The sequence below is a fragment of the Rosa rugosa genome, chromosome 6, assembly GCF_958449725.1.
Source record: "Rosa rugosa chromosome 6, drRosRugo1.1, whole genome shotgun sequence".
Taxonomy (NCBI): domain Eukaryota; kingdom Viridiplantae; phylum Streptophyta; class Magnoliopsida; order Rosales; family Rosaceae; genus Rosa; species Rosa rugosa.
In genome coordinates this window covers 9,707,695-9,726,463 of record NC_084825.1, presented here as the reverse complement: position 1 = coordinate 9,726,463, position 18,769 = coordinate 9,707,695, and the positions used below count along the sequence as shown (strand labels likewise).

Here is an 18,769-nt window from a genome sequence, read left to right as displayed (position 1 = left end):
ATATACTATACCGGGTTTCATTACTCCTACTTGACGAATCGAGCTAATTAGCAAGGATATTACATTTCTTGCAAATCAGCTCCACAATGTCAATTTTAAGCATATCAAGAGGGAGACCAACGTCTTATTAGATGCAATTGCTGACACAGTTTTTTTATTTTATTTTAATTTATAAGAAAAGAGGATCAAAGGGTTTCACTCCTGCCCTCATGGTGACTCAAACCCATGACTTCGTACATAGGTAGTGGGTGCTCTAACCACAGAGCTAACACCAGTTCAAATACTCAAGTTCGAAACAATTCTCTTCCTCATTCTACCTCTAAATGCTGGGTGCGGCTATTGCCACCCTATCATTTTCTTTGTTCACCCTACATGCTCATTACACCCTACAAATTAATTTGGATTATTAAATTTACTTATCTAACCCATTTCTATTTCCAGAAATATCCTTATATGAAATATCTAAATAAATAAATTAATGAAAATCTCTCATTTAATTTATACCAATAAAAAAACTAAAATATATTAGAGTTTCCTAATGAAATCATAATCTGATTTACTTCCATTTTTTTTATTTTTTCTTTCAGTTTCAAAGTTTGTCTATTTCAATCCATGTCAAAAATTAGTAAGTTAACAACTATGAGCAATGAAGAAGAGATTGATTTTTTTTTGTTTTCGTGTTTTAAATTTATATTTCCAGTGTTCACAAAGGGTATTGCAAAGATTTTGATGAAATTAACACTAATAGTTTTGTGAACTAAATAACGAATTAATGTTGATGAGGCAACAAAAAGACAAAAAAATAGTAATAAATTTCAATTTGGGTGGAGAAGATGAAGATTGATGTTATCCAATGAGAAATTAAGTAGTTTTTGTATGTAATTAGTTAGTTATGTATTTCATTTCCCCTACTGATTTGTATTTTAGAAAATTAGTGTACTTATTAGTCATTTTGCAGTTGGGTAATATAGTCTTTCAATAATTCAAATGTCTGTAGGGTGAACTGAGAAAATTGTAGGGTGACAATAGCCGCACCCCTAAATGCTTTTCATTTTTTTTTTTTTGGTAAGATGGGGCCTAAAAATACCCAAAAACAAGAACACTAACTCAAAGTTAAAGCATTGATAACTTGAGGAGGAGGTTGCTCCATGTAGATAGTGCCTGTGTTAGTGTCCAAACTACACTTAGATAGCACATCTGCAACCATGTTAACTTCTCGATACACATAAGCCACAATACATTCTTCAAATCCAACTTTCATTTGTAGGTAGCTACTGATAACACTCTTACGAGGATAAAGATTATCTACACCATTGTTCATCAACTGAACAAGTAATTTTGCATCGCATTCAACTATAATTTTAAGAATATTCAATTGATATGCCATCTGCAAACCAAGAAGCATCCCCCAAGCCTCAGCCTCAATGACTTTGCCATATCCCGTGTATGAAGAAAAACCTTTTATCCAAGTTCCATTCTGATCTCTAAGCACACCCCCAGCACCATTGTTACCAGAATTGCTAAATGCTTTTAATTTTGATAAATCAAGTCTTAGCTGTAGTAGAAGTGTTTTGTTGTAATTTCATCTTTTATTAAGCCGGGAAAAAAGAAAAAAGAAAAAAGCTATGGAAAGGTCCTTATTTTGATGGTAAAACACTCACTTTACACCTCAAGAATGATAGAGCAACCAGATTTTATTGGTGACAAACATCTCACAATGCAGTTGTTCATACATTTCTGAATGGAGAGAAATACGCAGAGTTAAATTATGTTGTGACCGACTAGGATCAAACTGATGAGCAAACCAACCGAGCTGACGTAAGACTCGTAAAGATTTGCATAGAAATTGGATATAAAACAAAGAAGCAAACATAACGATGACAGAGAATTAAAATACTAAAAGCAAAGCTTGATCAATATATTATTCTATTTTGGTTACATTGATGGAGAATTGAACAACCGGTCTAGCCTAATGCTAGCCGACTTGTTTTGCATCATAAAGAGAGAAACCCGCCAAAATAAAACTGGATCAGACCCACAGAGACGGAGAGAACACAAAATTGAATCCATTATTGATGGTACAATGACAACCTTGCACAATTCAGTCAGAACGTCACCGTAGCGCCAAAGTCGTCAACTCCTTTCTATTCTATTTTTACTCTCAATTAAACATACAACTGATAAGGAGCACGAAGACTTGCAAGAACACACTGAGAAATTATATCAGTATCTTTATAAACACCAAACATGCTGGGTGACATATCAGAGTCTGTGATGTTATGCTCCCCCGTTAGTGCCTGATACTATAAAACACAGCCAAAGATGTATTCAGGCGTTGCTCTCCTGCAGTAAGAATTTCACATTATTCACTGGAAGTGGGGAAAGTAAAGGCCAAACTTAGGTTCGCATGTGAATTCTCTGATGATTGGTCAATGATACTTTGACTCAAACAGAGTGGCCAAGTTAGTTTTTATTTTTTTTTATTTTTTTTATTTTCTCCTGATATGAGTGCCAGGTTAGTATATGAGCGATATTACTGTTCTTAGTAATATTTTTATTTTTAAAGAAAAATCCTGCATATGTTTAGGTAAAGTAATCTTGACAACGGAAGCAATCTCTCACACTAACTACTATACATAGACATGAACTATGGTTAAGCAGCTTTTGTCTATGAAAAGATAAACAATTTGTGATTAAATAAAACATCTGTCGTATCTTCAGTAAAGTACCTCACTAGGCACGTCATAAACCACACACAAAGCACAAAAAGAAATGCAGAAGTACTCAGTTCTGAACTTCTGATTAATAAAGAAAAACAGAACATCTCAATAAATTGATTGGCTTTAAACTTTTTCTTACAACAAAGAATCAGCTCAGTGTAGAAAAGGAGTTTTGCAAAGCATTTTGTGGACTGCAATATGTACATTTCTCTCGACTCCATGTTACATAAGGACAAAGGACCTTTCAGGGTTGTTTTAAGACTCGGATAGACACACCAATAGGTAAAAACAGATGTACAGATGACTGAGGTCTTGATATTCTACTGTGACAATGGTACTATTGCTACTGTAAACAAAAATGACAGAATATGTGACTTACCGGCAGTCGATGATTTTATGCTAGCATGACCCTCTTGTGCCTCGGCTCTTGAACAGTTGCACATACATTCTTTGGCTTTTCTGTATTGAATAGCATTTTTTGACCGAGTAATTATAAATACGGCTAAGAAGCTGATAGTATCATGCTTTCCTGCGGTAATGAAGTGATATTTTCCACATCACTTATTTGACGTAAGCCGTCCAAAATTTCAGAAACATATGTTATTTATATGATACAACAGAAAAAGGAAACTAGTAAGGAACCTGAACAACTGCACATAAATTCTTCTGCTCTAACGCCCTTTAAGAGTTCCAGTGGCCCTGACAGCTCCAGCACCCGGTTTTCGTATGCAACAGACCATCTTAAGAATAATAAGAAAGGAAAAGTTAGCTTTGGATTTGCATGTGAAGTCTATATAAGTTTGTATTGATGATAATGATGACTAAAACAGTGTTAATTAGTGCGTATAATTTTTGTTGGATGAGTACAAGAAGAGAGATTGGCTACCGGAATAACACAGTGCACTGTAGCCTTAAAATAGAGAAACCACATCTCGAGGTGGTCCATTGCCTAATGGCTTTCTCATCCTTATACAGGCAGCTGTTTCCTAGACATCTTAAAAACATCCAATAAGTTGAAAATAGACAGTGGATCGATCCTGGCAATAAACAGAAGGTGCGGTATGCCTAAGTTTGACTAGCCAGTTCATAAGTAAGAGTTCAATTATTTTCTTTTCCTTTTCAAAAACTAAAATAAAATATAAACAGTAAGAACACTGTTCCTAAGGATTCTACTGTTCAGAAGGAGATAGGGATCTAGAGTATAGAATTTAGATGCTAATACACTATTTTTAAAAGTCCAAAGGTTGTAGTTTGTTTGGTGTGCATTCCTCTGCCCATATTTGAGTAACTTAGAGACATACATCTAGAATATACATCACAATCCATCAAATGCAAAACAATTAAAGAAAAAAAAAAACACACACACACACACGCCTACACAAATTCAAGTTGGAAAGGAAAAAAAAAACAAACTGCATATGAATATTACAACGATATCTCTTTATCTTCTTGTTCTCCAGCAGAGAACACCAAATACACAAAAAGTACACTCAATCTCAATTTCACTCTATTTGTCACTGAAAAGAAAAGAAATAATAGAAGATTGATTTTACCAAAAAATTTGCTCCTTTAGTTCTGAAGCCTGCTCTGTTCCCACAACCGCGCTCGAAGAAGCTGACCTTCAACACGCATGCAAAATCCCACAACAAGCTTCAAAACTCCAGTTTTATGCGGAGTCACTTTATTCTTACCAGAAGTTCAACACCCTGAAATGGTAGCGGCATGCTTAAATACCTCATTGGCTATCATAATCTTGACTGGCAATCTGCAGCATATAGAAAAGAAATGCCTGAGCTTCTAACCTGATAAAAGAAGTAATTACTATTTGTATACAGTATATGTACAGTGTTGTCTATCTAACTAGTTAAAAACGTTCGATGAATTTATGCTCCTCGTGTACAATTGCTCTAAAGCCAGATCAAAATATGTATATGAATTTCATATGGAGAGGACCAATCATGCATGCTCTTCTGCAGCAAGCATGTGAAATTTCAACAGTATTTGTTGGGAAAGGTTGCCCTATCAAACAAAATTTTCAGAAACAATTTTCCAATATAAAAGATACGTCAACAGAAAAATTAGTGTAGTGCTTTATATACTTTTTAATATTTGTCAGATTTGTTTGATTTACCTAAAACAGAAAAATCTAGTAAGGAATGTGACTATAACACTACAGAGACTTGAAAGACAAAAGTTAATGGAGAAAGGTTATCCGTCATACTAGATTAATTCAGTCCCACATACAACAAATTTATTGTTCACATTACTCGTAACTGAAGCATATATCAAACAGAATGCATATCAACGCACCGTAATTGGAATTACTTAAGTGGACAATACCTTGAACCAGAACTAGAAGGGCAGATCAAGATTCTTGAGGTGCTCTCATTGCAAACAACTTTCTCCACCTTTTACTTGCTGCTGCCCTGGAAAATGCAAAACAAGATTCATGAGCAATTCATAGATAAGATTGATCGGATCGCTTAGCCAGTAAGGGTTGACATCCAGCCAGGCCACCAGAGGCCTCGAAGCTCCAAGGCAAGAAAGTGCCAGCTCGGTGTAAGGGAAGAGATTTTTGAAGTGGTATGAGCCAGTACCTTAAAACCAGAATTAGAAGGGTGCGTGGATCAAGACTCTTGAGCTGGTCCATTGCTCAACTCTTGTACTTCTTGCGGCTCTATAGTCTGCAAAACATTCACAAACAGAAACTTAACAGATGAAGCATGAGCAGAGAACTTAGCCGCGTCATAGTGTTAGGGTTCAAGGTCTTCAATTGGCAATCAGTGCAAGTACAATGAGATACAATGAAATCGGAAAATAGGTAAAAGTTGACGTACTTGATATCTATGCCCGGCGGTCGGCTTCGGCTTCGTCATCGCAGCCTCCAACATAAACGTAAGGGATGTGGGCAATTTGTTTGGGCCAGTGTCGTGCTTTACCTGGTTGGTATTTCTTTGTGAGCAGCGGACAGCCGTCCTGGATGCGAAGCTGTGTAAGTGAAGGAGGCAGATGATCCTCTTTTTCTGGAATAATAGATGCTAGCTTTGGGCATCCAAGAATGTCAAGGGATTCAAGAGAGGTGAGTGATTGAAGAGATGATGACAGGCGCTGCAGATTTGGGAAGCCTGCAATGGTGAGTTTAACTAGAGATTTAGGGAGCAGCGGAAAGGACACCAGATCTGGATCTACACAGTAGATAGAAAAGGTTTCAAGAGAGGTGAGTCTGTCCAAGTGGTGAAGCCCCCACTCTGAGAGAGGGCCAATTTCCAGATTAATTAGGTTGGGCGGGAAACCCTCTTCTAGAATGGATGCCAAACCTCCACAGCATCGCAATATCAAAATCTGAAGAGAGCTGAGGTTGTCCATGCCTCTGGGGAGGGCTTCCAATTGAACACAAATGGAGATAGACAAGCATGCCAGGTTGGATGGCAAGCCTCCTGTTGGGAAGGAAACGAGACTTCCACATTCCTCTATCCATAACATGCGAAGAGCGGAGAGATGGCATAGCCCCTCTGGTAAGGATTTGAGATTTGCACACCTCTCTATCGTAAGAGCTTCAAGACAAGTGTCCTCGTGGAATGTTTTGATTATTGACTCCAATCGTTCACAGTCACTTATTCTAAGAAATTTGAGGGTTCTGGGTAGTCGGCCTCCTTTGCCTGATAAGGATGTCAAAGATGCACACTCTTTTATCTCCAACCACTCCATATTACAACCCTCTAGCTCCCCAGCAATATCCTTCACTAGTAGTTTCAAATTTTGACATTTTTCTATCTCTATTCTTCTTATGCTTGGCGGTACTTGATACCTTACGAAATATGTCAAAGAATTACACGACTCCATCTTTACATTTTCAAGACAAGGTGGCCAACTAGCTTCTGGAAAAGAAATTAGATTTGAGCATCCAGTTAGCACAAGTTCCTTGAGTGCTCTTAGCTCTTGAATAAAGTGAGAGGGGGGGTCAGACATGTTGCCTCCAATAATATTAGAAATCCCACGTTGCAGCCATCTATCCTCATTCTCCCATAAACATGTCAACTCTTCACAATCAGTAATCCACAATTTTTGAAGCTTTGGCAATCCTCTGATGAACCCGTCTATTTCGAGTCTGAACTCTGAAATATTATAAAGCCTCATATCCTCCAGTGACTCAAACTTAACTCCACTTCTGTGCACCACCCTTTTACAACCGCAGATGTACAGCCCACGAAGATGTTTATAATTGGCAATTGAAACCACTAACTCTTCACATGCAGCAATATACAGCTCTGATAATGAATCCATGCTCTTGGGCAACAAATCTTTCAATTTGGGGCAACCAAGGATGGAAAGCTTTTCCATGCATGGGAAAACTCGAATTTCTTCATCTCTTTTGCAAGGAAGCCACTCCTTCCAATTTTGCATATCCATGAACGTCATGCATTCCAACACTGGAAAAGGCAAGCTGCACTCTCCATAAAACTCAGCACCCACACTTTCAACATTGACCAGTCCTTGTATCTGAAGATTTTTCAGAAAAGGTAATTGGCCAAGAGGAGGTAAGAATCGACAGTTTTTACAATTCTCCAATTTCACAGACGTCATATCAGAGAATGAAGGATGTCCAATCCATTTTGAAAATTCGAAACCATTGTAGCCCTTGATGGTCAGCTCCTTAAGCTTTTTATGAGGTTCTAAACTGCACAGCACCTCCAACTCCTTCTCGCTTGTGCCGCTCCATTCCAATTGCAAGATTTCCAGCCCTTCCTTGTTCATTATTTGAGCCGTCTTCGCATCCCCAACATCAATCACATTTTCCAATCTTCCAACACTCAAGGTCCCACGAAGATGCAATGACTGTATCTCTCCAATCCCTGATGCACTACCTTTCCCCACCACAAAATTAGGCAAAGTTCGCAGATGAGTCAACCGACTTACTTTGGGAGGCATTTCTTCCAATGAAGGCATGTTTGAATTGTTGAGATGACGTAAATTAGATAAATTGCTCATGTTTGAAGGTAGTGTCTTCAATTTTGAACAATTCTCTAATATTAACGTCTGTAAGTTGTAAAGCATGCATGTTGACTCAGGCAAACACGTTATTAATGTGTGAGAAAGATCAAGGTACCGTAGATGTCTCAACTTACCTACGGAATTTGGCACCTCGGTCAGTTTATAGCCATTGAAGGAGAGCACCCGCAAGTATTTCAATTGTGGCAATAAATCAGAAGTAGCATAACGAGTCAGATAATTTTCATAACCACCGGAAACGGGAAGTGGTAGGAAAGTCCGCAAGCCTTTTGCTTCAGAAAATGTCTCAAATCTTTTTTCCCCATCAAACTTAGCAGAAATGTAACTCAGATGACGAGTGTTTGGAGAACATCTACCATGCGGTTTATCCTCCAATCTGCAAAATGTGTCTCCAGCAGCCCATCGTGCCAAATCACCAACAAGGTCATGCATTACAAAGCACAAACTGTTTTTGCCCGAGTTTTGAAATAATGACCGAGACAATAGCTCCCCAAAATATTCGTCACCGATATCTTCCATTGCTTTAGTCCCTTTTGGTTGCTCAAGAAAACCCTCTGCCATCCACAGAAGGATTAATTGGGTTTTCCCAAATTCATAGTCATTGGGAAGTATTGAGCAATAGGCAAAGCACCTCTTCAAAGGTGAAGGGAGATAATGATAACTCAATCTCAGTACTGGGAGTATCTTACTCCTATCTGACATACTCCATAATTTGTCATTCAGTATTTCCTCCCACTTGCCAGTTTCTTCACAACGTAAAACACCACCAAGAGTTTTTGCAGCCAATGGCAATCCATTGCAATTCGTAACAATTTTCTCCTTAAGCAACTCAAAATTCGGTGGCCTGTCATTGCCAACATGCTGCTCAAATACTTGGCAAACAACTTTCATCTGATAGAGTCTTTAAATGATAAACATCACCGGCTGGGGCTCCCATCAATATTGCAACTTTTTCGTCACGTGTTGTGACCATTACCTTACTTCCCTTGGCTCCGCCACGGAGGGGAGCTTGCAGTTTTGTCCATGAATCATAATCACATGTGCTCCAGACATCATCTAAAACAATCAAAAACCTTTTACCATCGATCGCCTTGCTCAGATTATCTTGAAGTCGACTGAACTCATCCATATCACAAGACCGAGATGTAACTTCCTTAAAAATAGCTCTCGTCACCGTTTGAAGATCAAAGTTATCGGATACTGAAACCCAGACCTTGGGATCAAACTGTTTCATTGCAACTACATCATTGAAGACTCGTCCCGCAAGCGTTGTTTTGCCGAGTCCACCCATACCAACAATGGCAACAACTTGATAATTTGTGGGAGAAGAAGGATCAGCATTTCTGGACAACAATTCCACAATCTTTCCTGCGTCTTCATCTCTCCCAACCACAGATCCATCCAACACATATGAACTTGGTGTCCTGTGCGATGATGATGTTGAAGTAGGGGTATGCTCAATATATTTCAAACCGAGTTTCTCTTTCCGGTCAAATATGTCTTGCAAGCGTTTAGCAATGTCGTCTATTTCAGAGTTCATATTGAAGTTGAATTTAACTTTGTGAGGAACTTTGGTAAAGAAGCCTCGTACCTTGCTTGTGCCAGTTTGGTGAAGCTTGAGCTGCTTGCGTGCTAACATCTCAGTGGAAAAGGTGTCGAGTAGATCGTCCATATCAGAGGCCAAGTGTTTGAGGTCATTCAGCCACAAATCCACTGCCTTGTTCGTCAGCTGCTTCTCCTCCGCATCGTAAAGCACGGCTGCAACTGCGGAAAGTGTCTCTCTCCATTTCTGCAGCTTTTTGCCAGCTCCTCCCAAGCTTCCAAAGTAGCCCAGGATCTCCTGAGGCGTTAACCTCTCCAGCAGCAACTGAAGGAATGCCGCAAGAAAGATCTCTCCCACTGCCATGCTTTTGTTGAAAGGAAGTACAACTTTAGTTGTAAAGAGGAGGAAAGAGAATAGAGAAGAAAGCAGCAAAGCCAATGAAGCAAAGAGAAATCTTTGCAGAATTATTATGAAGTTGAAGGACAAAGTGAAAGTGATTAGCTGGGGATAAGAAGCATGTGGGCCACATATGTTCGACAGCGCAAGGCAACGTCCAAGTTTCTTCGGTGAAGCTTCAGCTTCAGCATGTCCCTTGCGACCTTTCCACTCTTTTCTTTTTGGCCAATATATGCACAATTCAATGGAATGGAAAATGACACCCGACACAAAACCCATCCACCTAAATTCGATGAGTTTGAAGATAAGGGAATTCTGAAATCAGGTTTTTCTTTTTTATTAATAAGGGCGTGCAGATTAATTCTATCTTATCTGTAGCCCAAGCCCCAAGGGGACAGAGACCGGTTGGAGTCCAGATCAAGTCTCAATACCGGATATATGTTTCTACATGAACCAAGTAATATTTCTTTACAACAGAAATAAAAAGATTAAATGATACATGAAGATGAACTTTGTATCAAGATCAAGCAAAACGCCACCATATTCTGAAAATAGTGACAATCTTCTGTTCAGGCACTACTCTAATCAACTGCAAAAGGATCAAAAAAGTAGAAAAGAATAAATCACAATATTGAATCACATTCATCTGTTATGATTAATAAGGGAATCCATTTCAAGTACACTGAGTACAGCAGAATTAGAATAAGTGAACAGTACCTTGAAATCAAACCAGAACGAGAAGGGAAGACAAATATTCTTGAGCTTTCCATTCCTAACAGCTTTCCAAAACGTGTACTAGTAGTTGTTGCCCCTATTATCTGTCAAGAAAATAAAAAAATAAAAAAAACAGCTAATGGAGAATGCATGCAAATCCTGACCAACAAAAAAAATTGACTGCCCGGCCATCAAGTAAAGGTAAAAGACATGAGAAATGCACTCCATAGGAGGTGCCAGATGTGACTAAGTGCAAAAAAAATTAGGAACGATTGCTTGCTTCAAAAGGTTCAGACAAGAAAGTGCCAGCTTTGTGTAATGAATTACATACGTACGGGCAGCATATTGTAGACTGCATACACTTCATGCAAAGGAAAAATACCTTTCAGGTTTCTTTCAAGATTTGGATAGATAGAAATGGGAACAAGTATGCATACCAACTATTGAAAATGTAATTCAGGACATCAAATGTTAGGTCTATGCAAATGCATTAGCCCTTCTTTTTTTCTTTTTCTTTTTTACCAGGAATACCATCTATCCTCCTCCCTCTTATTCCATACATGTACGTGTTCCGAAAGCTTATATAACTCATATTCATATTCAATCCTATTGAAATTACTAAATCATCATGAAATCAGTAAATCTATTATAACTGCATTATATCAGCCTATAACTGGTCAACCTGCTTTACAGCAAAGTAACCTGGAAAGATGCAGTGTCGTAGTCTATTATGCAACAGAACATGTAAAAAGAAAATTAATAACTAAATAAATATTGTAGGTTCTCTATGATCAATTTTCAAACTTATGACTACATATAGTGTCAAATCTATAGTCAGCGAATGCTGGAAGCAGGTAAAAGGAAGGATGGGCTATCATCGACAATAGTGAAAAGACTAATGAAACTGAAATTATTACTTTTTTTTTCTGTAAAGAAAAAACTTTGCATCGACTTGAAATGGGGAAATGGAATAGAATCTTTCGCATTGACCTTAACTAGATCCTCCTGAACAAGCTATCAAGCAGAGTCAGACCATGTTTCTTCTTAGTGAAAAGTAATTAAATATGAAATATGGAAGCGTTCACATATCAGTTCTCGGAGAAGAGACAGCTCAGAACATGAACACCAGCCATTTTGATCTACTAAAATCCCCTTCATTTGTCATATTCCATACATGTCTTTTAAATTTCATAGAATTTTGTAAAGATCATTGTATGACAGGAAATCAACCATAGCAACATATTATAATAAGTCAGAAATGAATTATCCAATTTGATCTGGTGATTTAACAGAACTTCTTCAGTGAAAAAACTGTGATTTTTTATTAGTAACTAACAGAAAGATCATTTATGTCCAGCATAATATGGAAATATTAAAGTTCATTAGCTCTACATGCGAGATATAAAGAAATTAAATTGGTACTGGTTCGCTGCAGTGAGTGAAATAGTTTTTTCACATTTGGGAAGAAGAAGCTTATATTGTCCATACCACTATGAACTTCAGAACTTGTGATATATCCAGAAGAAGGCCCCCAAATACTGATTGTTGCATAACAGTTGGCTTCAGCTTTCCTGCCATCATATGGCTAAGCGTCATATAGTTGCTTGTACACCAAAGTTTGAACTTCAACATTTTGTTCAAGCGACTCCCTAGCAATGACAATAAAAGTCACATTAGATAAATATCAGATTAGCTTAAACATAGGGCCCGGTGTGTTAGGACATCATTTATAACTCCAGATTTCGAAATAGCTAAAACTACGAGACCATCATTTATAACTCCAGATTAGCTTAAATTTAGGGCCCCGTGTGTTAGGACATATTTGAGGGAAAAGTTGGAAAACTTGTGGTAGTGCTTTAATATTTGCACCCGTTTGCTTCGAAATCAAAATACGTATTCTTCCCTTTTAAGTTTATTTTGACAACATGCAACTAGCCAACCACTACTTTTTTCTATTGTACAAAAGCTCATTGAAAAAGCTGTGAAAATAGATCTTGCACAAATGTTCAAAACTATTTGATTGCCCCATCTCATTCAACAAAGGAAGAGAAAAAAAAAAAAAAAAACACAATAGACACTGTGTGATAAGAAATGGTGATACACACACACACACACACCAGATATTTAGGATTCATATACAAGAAATAATACCATAGTCGCTTTTCATTTTAACAAAAGAAAAAAAGTTGAACTTAATAGTAGTAAATGAACAAGATTGTCTTGAAATCCGAGCAGATCTTGAGATGAAATCTCATTAATTGAAACCTCCTAGTTGAATCTTCACGTTCGACCCTTTAGTTATGCAGAGAACCCATATATCAGGGGAAACCAAGTAGTTGGATTCTGTAAGTTTGATAAAATTGGAGGTGTTTGGTGAAGGATTGGAGGAAGAGTTGGTGGCAGCCATGGAAGCCATGGAAGAGGAGGGGGGCAGACAAGGACAGATAACAGATGAAAGAGGATCAATAAGGTGAGAACCTAAACTACTGATACCATGTAGAAAGTAATATTTTCATGTATTGATGTTTACAAACACACATGTATAGCAGTAAGGTACTGCAGTTACAATGCAACCATTAAACTCTATTTACAGCTATAATCAAAACTGATATGCAATTATAGCAGTATCAAACAGCCCATGTATTCAATGGAGGAGAACCATATGGCTGGAGCTTGTAGTAAATATGCACCTTTTACCCAGAACCTTGTTTCTCTTTATAGGCTTATGACTGTGCAAACAATAATAGGATGATGATGCAAAATATCACAGTCAGAACATAAGGAAACCACAGCACACACGAACACAGAATTTTATAGAGGTTCGACAAAAACTTTGCCTACGTCCTCTGTGTGATCTCTCTTGAGAATCACTAGCACTATGGAGAATAACAACTTGATTACAAGTACTTATTGAAATCCCTATGCTAATCCCCAACCCCTTTGCTAGATCTCTCTATCACCCTTGGCTCTACCTGCCCCTGTGTTTATATGTAGCTGAGAACTCTCTGAGATCTCTCTTTGATCTCTTCTCTGATCTGAGGACACCTTATGTGACCTCCCTGCAGCCCTATTTATAGATTATAGGTGCTGGTTACAAACATATCACATTAGGATTCCTAAAACTATTAGAACAAGGAAAGAGAGCTAGCTTTTCTATTTCTAACTAGAATAGAACTTACTTTCCAGGTCTAAATCAATAGGAATAACTGTTCCTATTCCAAAACCCATTAGGATAATCCTAATCAACTTGGACATATCAACGAGCCAAATTCACAACAATCTCCACCTTGGTGAGTTGATACCAAACTGATTGCTGCAACCTCCAGGATATCTTGTACTTCTCGAAGTAATCCTGAAACCTTCAAGAACCTTCACCTTGGCAAGACTCTTCTTGCCTCAACACACCTCTAGTGAGGAGGTGCTCCACCTCAATCTCAACATGCTGTAAGAATGAGCAGGTTCAAGTAACACTTGAACTCCTCCATGGCAATGGTCCTGGTCAAACAATCTGAGACATTCTCCCTTGAATGAACTTTCTCAATTGTTATCTTCCTTGAGTTGACCCAACCTTCGCTGCGATGACTACGAACATCAACGTGTTTCGTCTCTGCTTGAAACACTTGATTCCTTGTCAAATTGATGACCCCATTCTTCACCACAACAACTTGTTGAATTCCAAACTCACTCAATAACCCATTAAGCCATAATGCTTCTGCGGAAGCTTCTGTTAGTGCCATGCAATCTACTTCAGTGGTAGACAACGTCGTAGCTGATTCTTTAGTTGCTCTACAACTCACTAAACCTTCACCACAAGTAAAGACATAACTTGTTGCAGGTCTTCTCTTGTCTAAGTCTCCTGCCAAATCTGAACCCTTAGGACCAGCAATGCATGTTTGTTCTTGTTGTTTTTCAAACACCGATTCATGCTCCTTCGTGTCTCTCAAGTAATACAGAATCCACTTCACTGCTTGCCAGTGCCGTCTACCCGGATTCACCATATACTTTGACACAATGCTCAATGCTTGAGCTAAACCTGGTCTTGTGCAGATTCTAGCGTATATAAGACATCCCACTACTCTTGCATTAGATACATTCATCATCTCATCTAACTCCTTCGTAGATGATCTTTGCACACTGAACTCAAAGTGTGCTACCGGTGGAGTAGACACGGGTTCATATAACAGCCATATTTTTCCCGCTTCTCTGTCCCTCCGTATCTTCACTCCTAGGATCTGTTGTGCAGCTTTTAGATCCTCTATGTCGAATTCCTTCCCTAGTTGTGCCTTTAACTTCGAAATTCTAGACATATCCTGACATGTAGTCAACACGTCACCTAAATAAAATAGCAATAGTAAAACCATACTATCCTTGAACACATGATAATAAACGCAGCTATCCGCTGGTGAGATTTGGTCATAACCGACCTTTACTTTCTGCGAGTACTCCTTGGCCAATACCCGAGCTTTGAATCTCATGGCTTCCTTATCATGCATTCCTTCCTTTTTCCTATAAACCCACTTACAGCCAACCTGATTTCTTTCTTTGGGCTTAGGAACCGACTCCTGAACCAAGTCTTTTTGTATGGACTTCTTCATCTGTTCTAACATAGCTCTATCCAACTTTCCCGTACATTATTTGCTATAGCTTCCTGATACGTGGTTGGATCTCCTGGACTCAAACTTAGAGCATACTCGTCCAATGCTATGCTTCTTTGGAACTCCTGCCCAAGTGACTGACGAACTGAGTCGTTGGTTCGCAGTGCTAATTGCTCCACCTAAGCTTGTATTAATGACTGTTGTTGTTGCTCTAAGACTTCATCCTCGATAACCCCTTTATCATACTCCACTTGCTCAATTTGCTCCACCTGAGCTGGAGTTTCTTCCATGATCCCTTTGGTTAGAGGAACTTCGGTCTAAACTTCGGTTGCTTTCTCTACAACATCAGTCTTCTTTTTCACCTCACTTGTCTTGACTTCATTGAACGGCATTGTCTCCTCATCAAAAATGACATGTCTACTTAGAACCCTTTTCTTGCTGACAATATCCCATAACTTGTAGCCCTCTACTCCTTTCTCGATACCGAGAAATATGCACTTGCGTGACTTTGGCCTGAGTTTGGTTTGCTCATTGTTGGAAATATGAGCATATGCACTGCTACCAAACACCCTTAAGTTAGAATAGTCAACTGGTTCTCCAGACCATACCTCCTCTGCACACTTGAAGTCCAAGACTTTTGATGGTGACCGATTAACCAAGTAACACGCATGGTTAACTGCATCTGTCCAAAACGTGTCCGGTAATCCTGCATGCAACCGCATGCTTCTTTCTCTCTCCAAGAGAGTTTTATTCATCCTTCTAGCAGCTCCGTTTTGTTGGAGATTCTCTTTCACCGTGAAGTGTCTCGTGATTCCTTCATCCTTGCAAAATTGTAAGAACCTTTTCATTCTATATTCACTGCCACCGTTACTTCTCAAATACTTGATTTTTCTGCCTGTTAGATTTTCTACTTCTGTTTTCCACTCCTTAAACTTGGTGAAAACCTCGGATTTCTCCCTCATAAAGTAGACCCAAATCTTCCTCGAAAAATCATCTAGAAAAGTGACAAAGTACTTGAAGCCTCCCATAGACCTTACTAGTGCCGGGCCCCATACATCTAAGTGAATATAATCCAGCAATCCTTTGCTTTTGTTCTCACAATTTGCTAACTTGAATGCCACCTTCTGCTTCCCAAGAATACAATCCTTGCAAAAGTTCAGTTTGCAAACACTGATACCTTCTAGCACACCTTTCTTGTGGAGTTCCTGCATTCCTCTTTGACTCATGTGCCCAAGGCGATGATGCCATAGCTCAGTCTTGTCTTTTACCTCAGTAGACATTGCAACTCCACCTATTATTATAGTCCCTTGAAGCTTGTATAAGTTGTTAGGTTGAATGTCGCCCTTCATCACAACAAGTGATCCCTTGAGAACTTTGAGTCTTCCCTCTTCAGAGCGATACCTATATCCGGCCTTGTCCAAAGTACCCAAAGATATCAAGTTCTTCCTTAACTTAGGAATATATCTGACATTCTCCAGCGTTCTAACAACTCCATCATGCATTCTGATTTTCACTGATCCAATACCTAGGATCCTACACGATGAGTCATCTCCCCTAAAAACCTCTCCACTGCTACTGTCCTCAAATGTGTCAAACCATTCTTGGATTGCACACATGTGGAATGTACAACCGGTATCCAAAATCCAATTTCTGAAAGCATTGGAGCTGGCTGCTACCACAAGGAGTTCACCGTCATCTTTATCTTGTTTGATGACTACATTGGCTGTGTTTGAACTCCCTGCCATCGCCTCTGCTCTCATCTTCCCTTCTCTGCAGTTTCTTTTCAAGTGGTCGGTACCACCACATTTGAAGCAACCTTTCTTGTATTTTTCCTTGGATTTTGATGTACCCTTGTTACCAGATTTATCCTTCTTACTCGTCAACTGACCTGTCTCCTTGCCCTTGACATGAATGCCTCCTTCTTGAGAGCTTTCGGTCTCCCTACTCATCTTAAAATAAGATTGAATAGCTTCGGTAATCTCACCGTACTTGAGAGAATCCTTACCGGAAACGAGTCTGGTGATGAAGTGCTCGAATGAAGCTGGTAAAGATCTTAGCAGCATAAGTGCTTTCTCCTCATCTTTATACCTCACATCCACCTTTGATAAATTGGCAACACAAATCTGAAATTTATTCAGATGATCCTGCAGATCCCTGCCTTCTTCCATCCGAAGACTATAGAGTTCGTCTTTCAAGAAGAGTTTATCCGCGTCAACCTCTTTGACATTGTCCAATGTCTTACTGCTGTCCATATTCTCACCAATATGGACCTTACCCGCGTAAACCTTCTTGAGATAATCCCAGGTCTCTTTGCTGTTCATATTCTCACCGGCACTAGCCAATACATGAACCAACACATGATCAGCAAGATGTAGCACTATAAAGCTCTTTGCCTTCTTGTCCATCTTCTGCCAAACCTTGTCTGCCATATCAGCTGCCTTATTCTCTATCCCGAGAATAGCCTCGTACAGACCTTGTAGAATCAGGACACTTTTCATCTTCCTCTGCCATAATGTGAAGTTATCCTTCCCATTCAACATAATGGGCATCACATTGCTGCCTGTGTCTGCCTTGTCATCTGCCATCTCAAAAACACCTTGAGCCTAAGCTCTGATACCACTTTGTAGTAAATATGCACCTTTTACCCAGAACCTTGTTTCTCTTTATAGGCTTATGACTGTGCAAACAATAATAGGATGATGATGCAAAATATCACAGTCAGAACATAAGGAAACCACAGCACACACGAACACAGAATTTTATAGAGGTTCGACAAAAACTTTGCCTACGTTCTCTGTGTGATCTCTCTTGAGAATCACTAGCACTATGGAGAATAACAACTTGATTACAAGTACTTATTGAAATCCCTATGCTAATCCCCAACCCCTTTGCTAGATCTCTCTATCACCCTTGGCTCTACCTGCCCCTGTGTTTATATGTAGCTGAGAACTCTCTGAGATCTCTCTTTGATCTCTTCTCTGATCTGAGGACACCTTATGTGACCTCCCTGCAGCCCTATTTATAGATTATAGGTGCTGGTTACAAACATATCACATTAGGATTCCTAAAACTATTAGAACAAGGAAAGAGAGCTAGCTTTTCTATTCCTAACTAGAATAGAACTTACTTTCCAGGTCTAAATCAATAGGAATAACTGTTCCTATTCCAAAACCCATTAGGATAATCCTAATCAACTTGGACATATCAACGAGCCAAATTCACAACAGAGCTTAGGAGAAGATTTAGTTTCTCTAACAGGATCAATCAGAATATAAAATAGTAATTGCCGAAATCCTAACAACTAAGCTTCTAAAGTAGTTGTAAATAAAATTTAAAAAAATATAAATGAACAGAAGCAGCAGTGTACAGAGGCTGGGAAATGATAAATTAGTGCAACTGTTACAACTGCTTGATACCAGATAGTTTGCGTTGTTTTTAGTAGAAAAGTATACACATATTTGAGTTACAGAAGCATAAGTAAAAGTGAAATGCACCTGTTGTAGAACTTTTCCAAGGAACTCTACCAAGTGCTCAGCTTCCCGAAATTTTCCCACCTCAGATGCTGCATTAGTCGTCCCACTAACGAGGAAGTTATCTTCATCATCAGTCATTGCTGAATTAGTAGGTGAAGCCATGCTTTTCACCTCTGTCATAATTCTTTCCAATAACTCAGCATCAATTTCTTATTATTAGTAAGATCCAACACCTTCCTAGAGCTTCTAGAGCCTATAAGAAATAATCGACAATAAAAAAAGCTTAGAAATGATGAAAGAATAGCATGGACTGCTTAG

General features: G+C 38.8%; 1 pseudogene; it reads right to left on the bottom strand.

The window, feature by feature from the left end:
• Nucleotides 1-1,866: 1,866 nt before the first annotated feature.
• LOC133714206 (putative disease resistance protein At3g14460) lies at nucleotides 1,867-18,702 on the bottom strand (annotated as a pseudogene).
• Nucleotides 18,703-18,769: the final 67 nt, after the last annotated feature.